At 45.3% G+C, this 14,643-nt stretch overlaps 1 long non-coding RNA gene across 1 annotated transcript in view; it reads left to right on the forward strand.

Annotated features, from left to right (window-relative positions):
- The window catches only part of LOC144151634 (uncharacterized), an 81,055-nt gene that overhangs the window by 39,574 nt on the left and 26,838 nt on the right, over positions 1-14,643 (forward strand). The window contains exon 3 of the long non-coding RNA XR_013318929.1: positions 13,488-13,552. This is a non-coding gene — a long non-coding RNA (uncharacterized LOC144151634). The remainder of the gene's footprint in view (positions 1-13,487; positions 13,553-14,643) is intronic.

Consider the following 14,643-nt stretch of genomic DNA (forward strand, 5'->3'; position numbering starts at 1 on the left):
GCCCAGGAAGCTTCTACTAGGCCTAGCTTGACCACGTTAAGTCGGCCTTTCGGTCTCATTACAATCTTGATATTGTCCCTCGGCAGAGCCGGCATTCTTGCCGCTTTGATGGCCATTGACCTCGTTCGCCTTGCTTTTATCGCTTTGTTTCTTGCTGTTATCGTTTTTCCGGCCTTCCCCGTTGATGCGGCTTTACGCTGTTGCTGCTGCCTACAAGCGAGTCGACTGATCGTGATCTCCTTCCATCCTGCCGTATTCATTTCCTCCGGCGAAATGTCGTTGCCCTCTACTTGCACAGCCATATTGCTAGTATTGCTGGTAAATGAAGTACTGCCTGCATCTCTTCCTCTTGTTCAAAGTTCTGGGATTCTGCCATTCTTCGAAATTCTGGGCCTAGCCTTGGCTTTGACTCGCATAGACGTAGCGGCCTCTCGCATACTGTTGATTTCAAAGGCCATAATTCGACAAAGAAATCCCTTGCCTGTGATGAACTCAATGTCATTCGATACCCGGTGTCTTCGTGATCACATAGATAATCACCGAGAAAACATTTACATTATTGGCGTAAATAATTTACCATAAACTGCGGAACCGATGTTAAACACGTGCGCTCACATCGTCGCCGTCGTCGTCCTCCCCGGAAAGCTTGAAAGGAACCAAGATAAAGCTATCCCTTGCCAAGACAGGATGTCTCCACTCCGAGACTAGCAGGGTAACACGACACACAAATTCCAACGTGATAATAAACGATGCAAGGCGATGCTACACCCGGCTGTATGCCAGAGATGTTAGTCAAGGGGAAACGAGTGAGAGTACAGGCTCGAATTGCGTTGTCCCACTAGTAACTAAACAGGAGGACAAAACAGGCTCTCAAAAGAACGAGAAGAGCTGCAGGGGACGACGACATAATCGTGAATCTTGATAGAAGGAGCAATACGGTACTGGGAAAACTTGCTGTATTATTTTTAATGCTTGAAGACCCAAAAAGTGCCTATCGCATGGAAAAACGGCAACTATATTTTGATTTAAACAACGGGAGATCGCAAGTACCTTAAGAATTATACCCATCAGCCCACTGTCAGTTTTGTACAAACTTTTTACGAAAGTGATAGTTAGCTTCATTGGTGACAGCATGGATTTAAAACAACACGGAAAGCACGATTGGTTTAGGAAAGGTTACTCAACCGCGGATCACATCCGTGTTGCCAATCAAGTGATAGAAAAATACGCAGAATAACCTATATCCCCTTGCATGGCATTTAGAGACTATGAGAGACATTAGATCCCGTACTCATCGCGGCAGTGCTAGAAGCGCTAAAAGACCTGGGAATAGAGGAGACCTACAAAATATTTTTAGAAGTACTATACAAGGAATGCACGACCGGATAACCCTCAACAAGCAAAGCGATATATTACCGATCAGAAGGGGAGTAAGAAGATAGGTTCCATCTCGTCAAAACTATTCACAGCACGTCTGGATGGGTTATATAAAAAGCGTAACTGGGAAAACGTAGGATTAAGTCTAAACGGATGTCATGCAGCAAAGAATGGATTCTGGGCGCACAGGGATAGAGTTTAGAAGAAACGTTAAGGTAGATGAAGGTATTCAGGAGGCAGAAAAATAGACAACAAAAATGTTAAAAAACATGAAAAAATCGAATTGTCCTTTCAGTTCTTAAATTACAACAATGTCCTCCCTCTCTATCTTTAATGTTTTATATTGATTTAGAAAGACCATTTCCATGCCGCTCTTTTTCTTGCTTTCTTCTACCGGATCGTTGCTCCAGTCAGGTGTCTATGGTCGTGTAGGTAGATCCGTCATCGCATCGCCGTGAAGATGGTGGTGGTACCAGCTGAATGAAGCCGCTGGTGCATAGGTGTCCGTGCACGTCGGTGCTGAGGCCAGAGGGGGGGGGAGAAGTCACTGCTGTCCAGTAGGATTCGTGTACACTGCTCGAGAAAGCCAGGAGAGCAGTGCTGCTGCTGACTTGCGGGAACCTTGGCCTCGGGTCCCGCCTCCTTCAGTAGCCTCGAACGACGATATCTCCTTCCACATTTTCGTATTCCTCCTCTTTGTTACCTTGTCTTTCTCCTCGAGCTACTAGAAATTTCTGGCTTCTTGCCCTCTCCTTCTTCTTCGTATAACTCTTGTCCGTACCATGGTTACTGACATTTACGCCTGTCTTAAGAAGTTTTTCTTCAAAAATGTCTTCGACGTTTGAGCTCGATGACACGCACTCATATGACTAATCACCGTCACAGTCACAGTCATTCTGACACAGCTCTGTTTACTTCAATCTTAAGCACCACAGCTAATCACACTTTAAAGTACAGGCAAACTGAATTATAGTAAAATTTCTCTTCCCGCACGATTTTACATAAAAAAAATTAGTTGTCGCCGCAAATCTTCTCCAGCATATATTCGATACAGTTCCGCAACAAAAACCACTTAGTGTTGAATCACGGAAATCAGATTATGAAATCTTCTCGAACGTTGTGTTGTTCTAACCGATATTTAACTAATATTTCTCACTTAGAACATTGCACAAAATACACTACTACTTTCCTAATTCACCAATTCACCCTATTCTGTGCCCCTTTCAATTTTATTTCCTAATCCGAAATTCTTGGCAAACTGCACCTCTAGGATCTATACCGCTCTGTTTCCAATTGCGATCGTTTTTGTACCCATATGCTAGTCAATCATAATGTCTTTCGCCCATGTGATGCTTGGGTTTGCACCACGCAGTTCCTCGAAACTCTTTCTGTCGGACCAGTTTTGAATCTCTTGATCTGTGTCTTCACTTCCTCGGAATTATTGGTAACGCAGTTGCGTTGTGCCACGAGCCTTGAGTCGATCGTCTTTTGGGCTCTGTTTTAAGTGCGAATGCACTTTATAAGCGACCCTGAATTCCGTTGACCGCCGCCCGTCCACATAGCAACAGCTGCGGGTGCGCGCGCTCCTCGTCTTCCTTGGCAACGGGGGGAGATGGCACATACCCACGTGGGAGATTGGCCAGGAATCTCCTCGTCTACCTTGGCAACGGGGGGAGATGGGCGCGCGCTGCCTGGCCGCTGACATGGAACATACCCACGTGGGGGATTGGCCAGGAATCGGGCGTGAGAAGGGCTAATGCACCCGCTTAAAGGAGTACTGACACGAAATTTCAAAGCTGAGATCCGCTCTAGCAATCAAGTACAACGACAACACAAATAGGTGTCTGTGAATGAATGCATCTTTCTTTCTTTGTAGTTGTGTGCGTGTGTGTGTGATCTCTCTTTCGCGAACATTACCGAACCGCGCAAATTAAACTCCTGCATTCGCACTTTCACATGCTTCCCCTCGGGGAAATGCGGGGAATTTTATTACCATTATTTGCCATTCCATACGTCGTTCTCCTTGACAATAACGACAGCCTCTTCTTCCTCCGTAAATGCTGTCGATTTTCGAGTTTGCATGGTCTGCAAGGGCGTCCTCATGGCGACGAAAGTTTCTGCCTTCATGGTAAGTAATGCCACCGGTACTGTTTCTGCTGTGGTTCCAGCTACCGTCTTGTCATGTGGTGTTTTCAAACTGTCGCCGGGTATTTTGCTGATTGCTTTCTCGACACAAGTTTCTCAGAGCTGGGCCCTTCGTTTACTGAGTGGTATTTTTATGGGTGCTCTGTCGAACGCTTGGGCACATGGTGAGCAAGTTTATATAACGATTGTTATTTCGCATTTGCGGTCATTGCACGCATATGCATTATCAGCGTTGAAATAATTGCTTATGTTGGTTATCATCATTTTCATCTTTATTCTTCAATTTTTTGATTCACCTTGTATTCATGACATTTCTGTTTCGTGTCTTCGTCATTCACATTTCTAGGTCTTGTCAAAGTTCCTAAAATCAGGTCGTATGGGGGTTCAACGACACATTTGGCTTTTAGCTCTCAATTGTAGTAAGGGGTCGAAACTTGTATAAGAGCTTTCGGCCAGCACCTTATCGTTTTATTTACAAGAACTACCTGCACTTTCTTCAAGTAAGCTCCTCTTCTATCACCAGACTCCTTACCAATACTATTCTCGTTCTGGTGTCCCGGAGAAGTACAATCCGTCTCCTCTGGTGATCACCGTCTACAAATGGCGTCTGTGATTCTTCATACACTGTCTGACCCTCCTCTCTTTGCGGTTCTGTCCTTTTCTTTGTTTATTGTTTTTTATCTTGAAGTTTCTCTGGGAAACCTTTTTGCATGTATGGCACAGGCAGGTTTGTAATGAGTCCGGAAATACCAGTACTCTGCTTTATGTCTCCTTCTCTTGCAAATCTGACACGATGATTGCGCCTGTTCTCCGCTACCCACACCTCGGCAATCATAGGCTCGGTGTCCTTAGCGCTTGCAGACAAAGCAACAAGATGGGGATTTCGGTTGAACTCTCCAGCGTTGCCTTTCTATAGTTCTAGGCACGCTACTATTCCCTCTCCTTCATTCTGCCCAAGTTCGTAAGGCGCTGAGGTTTGCAATATTCATCTACAGCTGTAGCCATCTCGTCCAGAGTTTTTAGGTTGGGCTGCTTCAGAGATATTTCGAACCTATAATTGCAGGCTGCGAGGAACTGTTCGCTCCCCGTTCGGTCACGAAGTTAGTCATAAGTCTTCCCTGTGTTAGATATTTCGAGACATCTGTCAAAATATCTAGCGAGTCGTGAAGCAAATCGCTTCCTCGTATCCGCGTGATCTTGCTCAGAATTACGGAACTTTTCGCGAAAACACTCAACGGTGAGTCTTATTTTTTGCATGAATGCTGTCTTCATGGTGTCGTAGTCCTTAAACTTTGATGCTGGCATTCTCCCTTAGACAGTTAGTGGTTCGCAAAGGAGACACAGACTCAACGGTGTTGCCCACTGACTTTTCTCCCAACCTTGGCCCAGCGCTACTCATTCGAAATGACTAAAACAAGCATCTAGGACATCTTTTTTGTCAATAAAAGGGTGATTTGAGCTTTCTTGGGCAACTTTCCGCACTCTTGGACGTCTGCGAAACTGAACATACACTGGAGTATTCGCCACTTCGGTTAGATGCGCTAAAATAAGATAGGCGTAGCTTTAACTCAACCAATTCTTTCTCCATGGAGACCTTTTCTCTCTACATTTCTGCCATGCGCTTGCCTCTTCATTCCTGTTTTCAATTCGCTTCCCTCACGATCTGTTGTCCCTCTCATACAGCTCCAACATCTCTTCTTTAGTAAACTCAAGGCTACTTGCCAACGTCCTTTGCTATTCAAGATCCATCTCTTCTACCGCGGTAAACAGCAGGCAATGAAAAAAAGAATCCTGACTCACGAGTGTTTTTTGTCGCGCGTCACTGCGGTAAAAAGATGGGATCCCGGACACAAAGGGATAAAGTTTGGAAGAGACTTTAAGGTAGAAGAAGCTATTGCGGAGGAAGAAATAATAGACAGTGAAAGTACTGACATACCTATAAAAAATCCTAAAGTTACCCAAAGTTCTTCAATTACAACACTGTCCTCCCGCTCTATCCTTAGGGTCCCTATTAGTTTTCAAAGGCCATTTTTATACAAAAAGTTTTGTTGCTTTGTTGCACCGGATCGCTGCGGCAATCAGGTGTCAGTCGTCGTTGAGGCAGCTCCGTGAGTGCAGAGCTGTCAAAATGGTGGCGGTGCAGTGATACGAAGCCGCTGGTGCGTAAGTGACCATGCCCCTTTTTGCTGAGGAAAGCGGAGCGGAGCCGTTAGTGTCCAGGAGCACTTCTGTCAAATCCTTCAGAAAGCTAGCGGACCAGTGCCTTCTGGTGCCTTGCGGGTGCCTCGAACCACGATCTCTCCACCCTCCTCTTCCTGAACTTCATTCTCCTTGTTCCCTCTTCTTTTCCGTCCAGTTTCTTGAAATTTTTGGTTATTTTCCTCTTTTTCTTCTTCGTCTAAATCTTCTTCGCACCCTGGTTCCTGGCACGGGAGACACTTGAGCCATCTGAGGTTTGCGGACGCTATAGTATTTCTGAGTGAGACTACAGAAGACCTACAAACAATGCATGAGGTACTACAATCAGAGAGCACGGCCGTGTGGCTAAACATAAATGTGAGGAAGCGAAACGCTACAAGACGTAACATAATGCACCTACCTCGGACAGGTTCATAATGCTGACATCAACCACGAAAGACCAATGTGGCGCACAATAGCTATGAATTCGGATTCACTCGACAAAGACTCTCAAATATTTAAAAGTAAAGTACCTCTGTCACTCAAAAGAAAAAATGGCAACATTTCCACTCCGTGGATGATAGCGAGGGTGCGGAGTACGGGGACTCGAAGAGACATCCAAGGTGCGCCCCGAGTGACATTCGATTTGCGCCCCGACCATCTTTTGATTTTAGCCGTGAGTTGCACCTTGGTTATTCTCTAAATGAAACTGCAAATCACGACTCAAATCGAATTTCGCTTGCTTTTCGCTTGATGGTGGTGTGCGCACGGATGAACGCGGACGGACATTGGGAGGTCCTAAGGTACTCCGCATCGTTACAGGCGAGGGGGTAAGCCGTTTGACTTTTGGGTACTAACTCACGATTGTAACCCAGTAAGTAAGACGACTGACACTAACTCTGTCTGGTCTACCAGACACAGGCTTGAATCCTGCCGGTGCCTGTGTGGTTTTTTAGCGATTGTAAATGCTATGCGCACGGACGCGGATGGACATTGTGCGGTCCTAAGGTACTCCGCACCTAGAATATGAACCAGTGCGAACTGCCGTTTACGACATATGGGGTTGGAACTTGGCACCTGGATAAACAACTACTAAGCAAACGTAGGTCGCCTCAATGGACCATAGAACGAATAATGTTAGGAGTAACACTCGGTGACAAGAAACAAGCTACCTGGGTAACAGGACAAACTAGAGTAGACAATATCATAGATCAAATAACAAAAAAGAAATGGAGTTGGGCTGGCCAGGTAATAAGACGAACCGACAACCGGTGGATAATTAGAGTAAAAGAGTGGATACGTTCATATAGTTCTAGACAACGCCGCCTGTATTAACATTGCCTGACGCGTCGCGCGCTTTTCAATGGGAAGGGCAGGGGCGCTTAGTTCAGGCACTGATCCGCTATGTGGCGCGTGTCGGCGGACATCTCGCCTTACGTCACTGCTCGCAAGTCGCGAACGCTGCAGCCACTTCTACGACGTGTGTCTGACAGCTTGCCTGTTGGGCTTCAAGGGCCGTTTCGCTTACATCATAGCCGCGACTGGGTGCTAGTTCTGTGGCGCACTGGGGATGTCGTTCAACGTGTCGCTCGCTTCACACTTGCTGCATTTTTCCAAAGATAAAGACGGAGGCTGACTGAAATAGTATAAGAACGTACTGAGTGTTGGGTGGACATATAGCTAACAGAAAAACAATAGAAAAACAATAGTTTCAGATGGGGCAGCCATTATTTTACTGATATTTTCTTTCTGGAGTATTTAGAGAAGAAAAAATTGCGTGCACGTTTTTTGTTCAGGCGCTCACTTCTACGATTACTTTCCAATAATATCACGTGCTTGCAAACTTAAAAAAAATTATAGGAAACAAAAGGGTAAGCAGCTGGGATCCCGCCACGCTGTCCGGGCGCTTTTACAGTACAGTCCTCAATTTTAGAAGTGCGTACCAATGCGGAGTGCGAACAGCGGGATCAAAACAATACCTAAATGCGGAGGGAATAGAGGTGGGATGCCCCACTCAGAAAATTTCAGGGCCTGTGATCCGAGTAGATAAGCGCGGAAAGCCGGCATCAGCCTGCGGCAGCTCAAGGGATTTCGCTTCGTGAAAAAGGAAGCTTTATCAGTAACAGACCAAGACAGACAGGCATGGTGAAAAGCAAGAAGGCGTAGGAGCGCCGCCTCGGGAACGCGAAACAAACTTTCCACTATTTTGCATAGTTTATGAGAAGCGGCGCTGGCTGGCGGACACGAAAGCACGCTGGAAGGCTACGGAGCGGGGAAGGGTAGTAGAGGGCAACAGGAGAGTGGCTGTTTGGCCATTTTTCGCTCACGCGTTAGGCAATGTTTATACAGGCTGCATTGTTTCAGAAGAAGGGGAAGACAAATAATTCGTTGGGGAGATAAAATACGGCAATTTGGGGGCAAACTGTGGAATGAGCAGCGCAGGACAGCAGCAGTTGGAGGTCAATGAGAGAGGCGTTCGCCCCTCAGTGGACCTGAGTAGTCTGCTGCTGCTGATGATGATGATGGCAAGCTAACATTCAACAGTTCCCCTGTCACACAACAGGTTAATGCAGGTATTGTGCGCTAAGCCAAACAACCAATAATTCCAACTCTGCGGCCGAATCACAGTGCCAGTGATTTGGATGCGGTTCCCATTCCTCCAGAAGTCTATGCAAATGCTCAGAAAAAGTTCAGCAAAAAGAATCTTGGAATGTAAGAATCCTCGCATGCCCCAATTGTAAAAGACCATACGCGCAAACTCCCACACAAGTTAGAATTTACACCTAGAGAAAAAAACACATTAACCCATCTTCGCTCACTTAACGTCGCGAGCGATGATGTGAACGGCGAAGCCGCCTAACGTTCTTTGGTCGCAAGGCTAAGCTTCATAGAGCTTCTCAAAGAATGAAGATCTATTTCCACGATCTAACAATGGCTCAGTGGTTTTCTATCCGCTTGCGCATGGCTTCAGTATCCCTTGGACGAGATTCTGGATTCGCCCTACGTGGCTAAGCCCGTTTGCGTGCAAACTCTCGCTGGTGCTCCCGACGGGATGCTTCTTTCGGAGTGCGCATGCCTCTACCCATTGTCACAACATTCTAGGAACGACTACCATGTGCATTCGTTCATATAGGCGCGCTCCTCCAAACAATTTCTTGGATGCGTGCTCTCCAACTGGCCGCCTCCGCTCGTCATCTTCTTGATTACGGCCACCTGCACTCGGTGACGCCTATCCTTCGTGTCGTGGCTTCGCCTACTTGTGGAGGAGGCCGCTCGTCCTTTCCCCACTATGCTGCACCTCTGCTTGGCGCTGGCTCTCTCTCCCTCGCAATATGGCAACTGTGCTTGGCGCATGCTCTACGCCGCTCTAGGGTGCGCCCTCTCCACATCACTTCACCGGCTGTCCCACGCCTCATCCCATGAAATCCTCAACTAAGAACAATGTGGCTGCTAAAATTAGAGTGTACCGGAATTATTTATTTCACAGCGGCATAAAAGAGGTGGTTTGTTTCTTTCCCCTGATGAGGTACGCCGACGCAGCTCGCCGAGGGCCTCAGCGGCGCCACGTTTTAGCGGACACAGTACCGTGAAAGGGACTTTATCCAACTCGCCCTCCACCCCCCTAGAGGGTTGCCCTCGACGGCACAATCTGCCCTACCACATGCCAAACCGACGGAAGCAATGCCACTCGTACCATTTTTATTTCACTAGCCCTCTGCACACCTGAAAAATGGAGGCGAAGGACTCGAGCGGAAATGCAGTGGCTTTAACGCTCGCCACACCCCCTTTACTAACCATGGGGTCTCTGAAGCCATGAGAGGTCGTGGCCCATACAAAGGCAACCCAAAAAAAAGCTAAGTCAAAGAAACAGCCCTTTGGGCACCGCTGAAAACAAAACTCACAATGACGAACGTCGGACATACCTGCCAGCATTGCAGTTCAAGGATCTGGGTGCAATTCTGAAATCAACAGGGAAGACTGAAAGCTCCCTAGAACTTAGCCGTACCGAACGACAACACATAAGCACACGCACACACTCACTCTAGTCATTCCTAAATTCTAATACTGCAAAGAGAAAACATAATGCAGTGGAAATTCAGGAGCCATAAAAATCTACAGGATATTTATGACTCACTGTATTCCAATCGTCCAAGTGTACTGTGCCTTAACAAGACACATTTCAATAACAAACGTGGACTGCCTTCACAGTTAAATGGCATTCAGAAAATACTGACACAATCCGTATAAAGACTGTCCTTGAAGCTGTTTTAATTCGAACCATAAGTCTATTAAGCTGGTATCGTTATGGTCCCACCGCATGCTTTCTAATTTGCAGCTATTCAGTTTGAATTATCGACGATGATTTAATGGACTAATATCTGTACGCTAGCTCTACATCACTCCTCATTTCAAGCTTCCATGCTCTGATGTAGATGCTTTGATGGATCAGTTGGCTGACTGTTTTTGTGTAGACGACCACAATGCCGATAATCCACTTTGGGGGTCTTCACGTACGGATTCCGAAGGTCGATTCTACGAGAATGTTTTCACGCAATCAGAAGCATGCCATTTCAAGAACATTAACCTACCCACCATGATAAAGCAAGCAACACTTGTTCACTCTTCGACATGACTTCGACATGTGCACATGAGGTGTGCACAAACCCTTATGTTAGTAACCACTTCCCAACGACAAGAAAATCTAGAGGTAAAGGTCGAAACAGTGCAACTTTTCGTAGTATTGAATTGCATTTACAGATATATCTAAACTAAATATGCATACCTCAAATATCTAAATATAAATATCCATATCTCACTCACGCGTAGGCGATGGTACACAACTCTTCATTACCCACACTCTCGACGCCACCTAAATGTCTTTTCTGAAAGCCTACGTTGCGGCAGGCGACACAAGGAGGTCGTGGTAGAAAGGGGTCTGCGATCCCGCGCGGGTTGTTCTCAACAAGTCATGTGGGATTCTTCGCCAGCACTTTAGGTAGGATAGCATGATGTCTTTGAACGGGCAAAGTCTCTGGAGAAGCTTGTGCGATGTGAGAAAACAAGGAAGAGTTGGTGTCCCTTTCGGACTCCAATAAACTCATAACTCGAACACAAAAAATTGTGGCGAATACAAATTGTAAAACGAAAACAGACACATAGGCTACGCCTCGTAACCACAACGTTGTACTACCGTGGTACATTGAATTACGAACTACCGAGCGTGTGGGTTTCAGTACATGGCGCGCACCCTCACGAAGGGAGGCGTTGGCGCCGTGCGAACAAGGTACGATAGTTCGTGCGCAACCTGGAAAAATAAACACCATCGTTGGGCGTGTGAGCGTTTTGGTTTGTCTTCCCACCGCATTTGGCGCCCACTCAAGCGAATGTTATCAAATTTTAGCGCTTCGTTGATTGAAAACGGGGCACTGAGCTATCTTTCTTTATTTTTTTATTTTGTGCTGAGCGCCCAACAGACCATGGAAAGACAATAGTCTTTACATATCAAGGTTCGTCCTGAACTCTTGTAACTTGCTCCAACTGCACATACGCGGCCCATCGCCAGGATGCGCGGCATGTACTCAAGGCCAAGCGCTCTGTTGTTTGTGTTTCAATGTATCACGCTAGTACATACTTGAAAACGAGACTAATACGCTTCTACACTTCCAACACCTGTTCAGTTTTGCGCACTACACGAAGACTTTATAGGAGAATTGGAAATAGTTCCAGACCAACACATCCGCTTGCACAACACTTCCTAAACCTGTTCAGGTCTGCACACTACGCGAAGACGTTTGACAACACAAAATATCTGCCGGTAAGAAACTTTACTTACAGCCCGTTTTTCTAACGATTCCGCCTCTCTAGAGGGGAAATCATTGACAGCACACGAAAATTCCGTAACGTTTGAAACTTCACAGTCAACTAAGTATTTATGACAAGTGAACGAAACACGGCTCCATGATACGGTCCTCCTGGCGGCCAAAGTCAGCATAAACTATTGAACGATATCTACAAAATTTGAGAACTACGGAACATTCACGAAAAGGTAAACACGAAAAATACTCCAAGTCTGCGCGTACACAGATAGACAACCATCACCGGAAAACCGCGCGCCACATACAGCTGTGGTGTAAAAGTGGTTCCCTGGTAGACGACGGAAATTAAACTGGAATATTTGTTGAAAAGAGCATTATGTGAAGTCGCGCTGTATCAATTTACACTTTGCCTACCGAGCATTTCTGAGAAAAAATGATTTCAGAAATACCGATTTTTTTATTTGCGTAACCGAATGTACATAACATAAAATAACCAAAAAAATTAGTAAAAGGCACTTTACTTTAAAGATACATGTAAAACATTTTTTTAAACATGAAGATACCCTTAGGTTCACTGCACTGCATCATGAATGGTTCCCGAGTTTGGCTCCTTTGGTGTAGAAGATGTCTCTTTGATATTTAAAAAAAAGAAAGCACAATGACAATATAGGCATATTGTGTTGGCAGGGATCAGATTTCTAAATAGAAGACTTGGTAGGCCAAACTTCAAAATATAGAATAGTGTTTTGGTTTCGCTTTCGCCTCGTGAGACCATTGGAGATTGGCGCTAGGAGAATCGTTCTTATCGCCCAATAAAGAGAAATTTCTGGTTTTCGCACTATCGCCTGAAGAATAATTATTGCTAGATCTATACTTAGTTATTCCAACGTAAATTCCTTCAAAATGACCTGGCTCAAGTTGGGCCGCGCAAAAAACTGTTCAGCCTAGCGGTTAGGTTTGTGGACATCAAACCAGCTATCTCATCGGTTAAAAACAGTTTCAGAGGCCACGCGCCCTCACGGGGACATTCACGGGTGCATTGCCACCAGGCTTGGCCGTAAAAACAAACATTTCCGGTGCCCATGAGTGTTTCTTTACATCTATCAGCGTCCACTGCCGACCCCTTCAGACGCTGTCATCGTCCTGAGAGGATGTGTTCAGATGTGCTGTCCTGTGTTGACGCTTCCACGCTTGGATGAGAATTGAAGTTCTTCGCTATCTATGTGCTAGGAAACTTCCGCAAACACGCGTTTTCTTTTTTTTTTTGCTCGGAGCGAGGACGGTGCCGGTACGAGCGCACACAGGAGGACGCTATTTTTGTATCCCTGTAGCCAGCATCAAAGATTTTCTCAACAAAAATGCATACTCTTAAAACTTGAGCACTTTTCGAAGTTTTATAGCGCCATCTAATAAGTAATATTAAACTAAACAAAATATTACCGGGTAGCTTTACTGAGGTAGCCCTAGAGAGCTTGTTTTAGTGTGGACGACCATAGCTCGTTTTCGGTGGGAGCGGTACAACCCGTATGGATTAGCTCACCTCGTCTACGGTAGGCATAGGTTTAATAATGTTTTTTGCACTCTTACAAAGGACGTAATTGCGGGATCGAACTGCACCATGTCGTCAGATTAGCCGTATCATCTTTTTTTCTGGCACATAGTTGGGCTTAGTTTTGTATCATTGAGTCTAACCTAAAAGCACAGTAAATTTCTCATGGCATGCACTTGACTGTCAGAAACTGTTGCTATCCCGTATTCAATATACAACGTATTACAAAATTTTCTTCTCTAACTGCTGATGCTCAAGCTTTCAGGTGGCGCCTAAGCTCTTTACGGGGAATGTGAGTGGCTTACCTGTACTGTAAACAAAAAACAAGCTTCTAGTACTCAATGCTCAAGTTTCACACAACCTACAAAATTTACTCGCGGATGATTTTTGACGAGTTATAAACAACATAAACCTGTTTTCAGAGCTAAGAAGATGCGCTATGGAAGATTGACAGCAACAGAACCCGAGATTGTGGTCACCGATGCGGGTAAGCACAGTGTTTATATGTTATTTGTAACGTTTCAATGGTGTAAATAATTGCGCCCTTTGCCTTCTTCGGCATAGAATACTTTTATGGCCACCAGTTCCTAAATTGCAAGCGTCTAGGTATGTTGTCTTTACGGGAATTAACGAAACAAAACCGTTATCCTTGAATCTCTGTGGTAATATTCGAATTTCATTGCGTGCTTTAAGGAGAGAATACAAAGCAGGCGTCGACAATTATAAGTGCCTGATGTTTCAAATACACATGCACAGAAGTACACGCGAGTTAATGCCTGTAATAACGCGACGGCTATCCCGGTACGTGGTAAAGCTGGAGTAGTCATAACCCAGACTTTGCACACAACATGACTGATGGATTGCATCCACGCGTGCAGGTGGCGATACTTTGCCAGCGTTTATGTCAAATTACTCCTTATAGTTTTGTAAAGTACAGCTTTTGACTTGACAAAACAAGTGGGGAAATTCGGGTATGAAGTGGTGTCCAACCCAGGGCATCCTTAACTGGATGCGATCCCGAATTGCGCTGTCCAAGGCGACTCATCTCCAGCACGCTAAATGTTGACTTAATGCGTACGGAGCTCCCATTAACTTAAAAACGTCTTATGTACGTCTAAACTCCAACAAGAATATTTTGGTTGTAGTATTTACAAAAGTAGCTATTACCTTAGTGTTGGAGTAAGTGTGAACGAAATAAGTCAGCATGTCATTGCTCTAACCATCAAGAGGCATCGAAAGAAATTTGTTATTGTTTGTCGCTTTCTTTGTGGATTTGCGGGGAGCAGTGGTAATCTGGGAGCATGCCGTCATAATTTACGTTCTCATCTCAAATTTTGGGTAATGGTACGTGCATCTCGACCTGTATTGAGTGTGACGCTGCTTGGAACGTAGCAAGAGCTAGTTGTACGGCTTTGTAACATTAAACCTATACAGGTGTTTTGTTGAACATTTTAAGTATTTTTTATAGTGCTTGAGTAGGCAGATATTTTTTTTGCGCGGTATGATTAAGTGCTGTGGGGAGCCGCATGAAACGTCTTTTTATTCATTCATCAATACTGTAGGTCTTCTACAGACCCA

The sequence above is a fragment of the Haemaphysalis longicornis genome, unplaced genomic scaffold (genome assembly GCF_048455015.1).
Source record: "Haemaphysalis longicornis isolate Haplotype H1 unplaced genomic scaffold, Haemaphysalis longicornis Haplotype H1 scaffold_9, whole genome shotgun sequence".
Lineage (NCBI taxonomy): Eukaryota > Metazoa > Arthropoda > Arachnida > Ixodida > Ixodidae > Haemaphysalis > Haemaphysalis longicornis.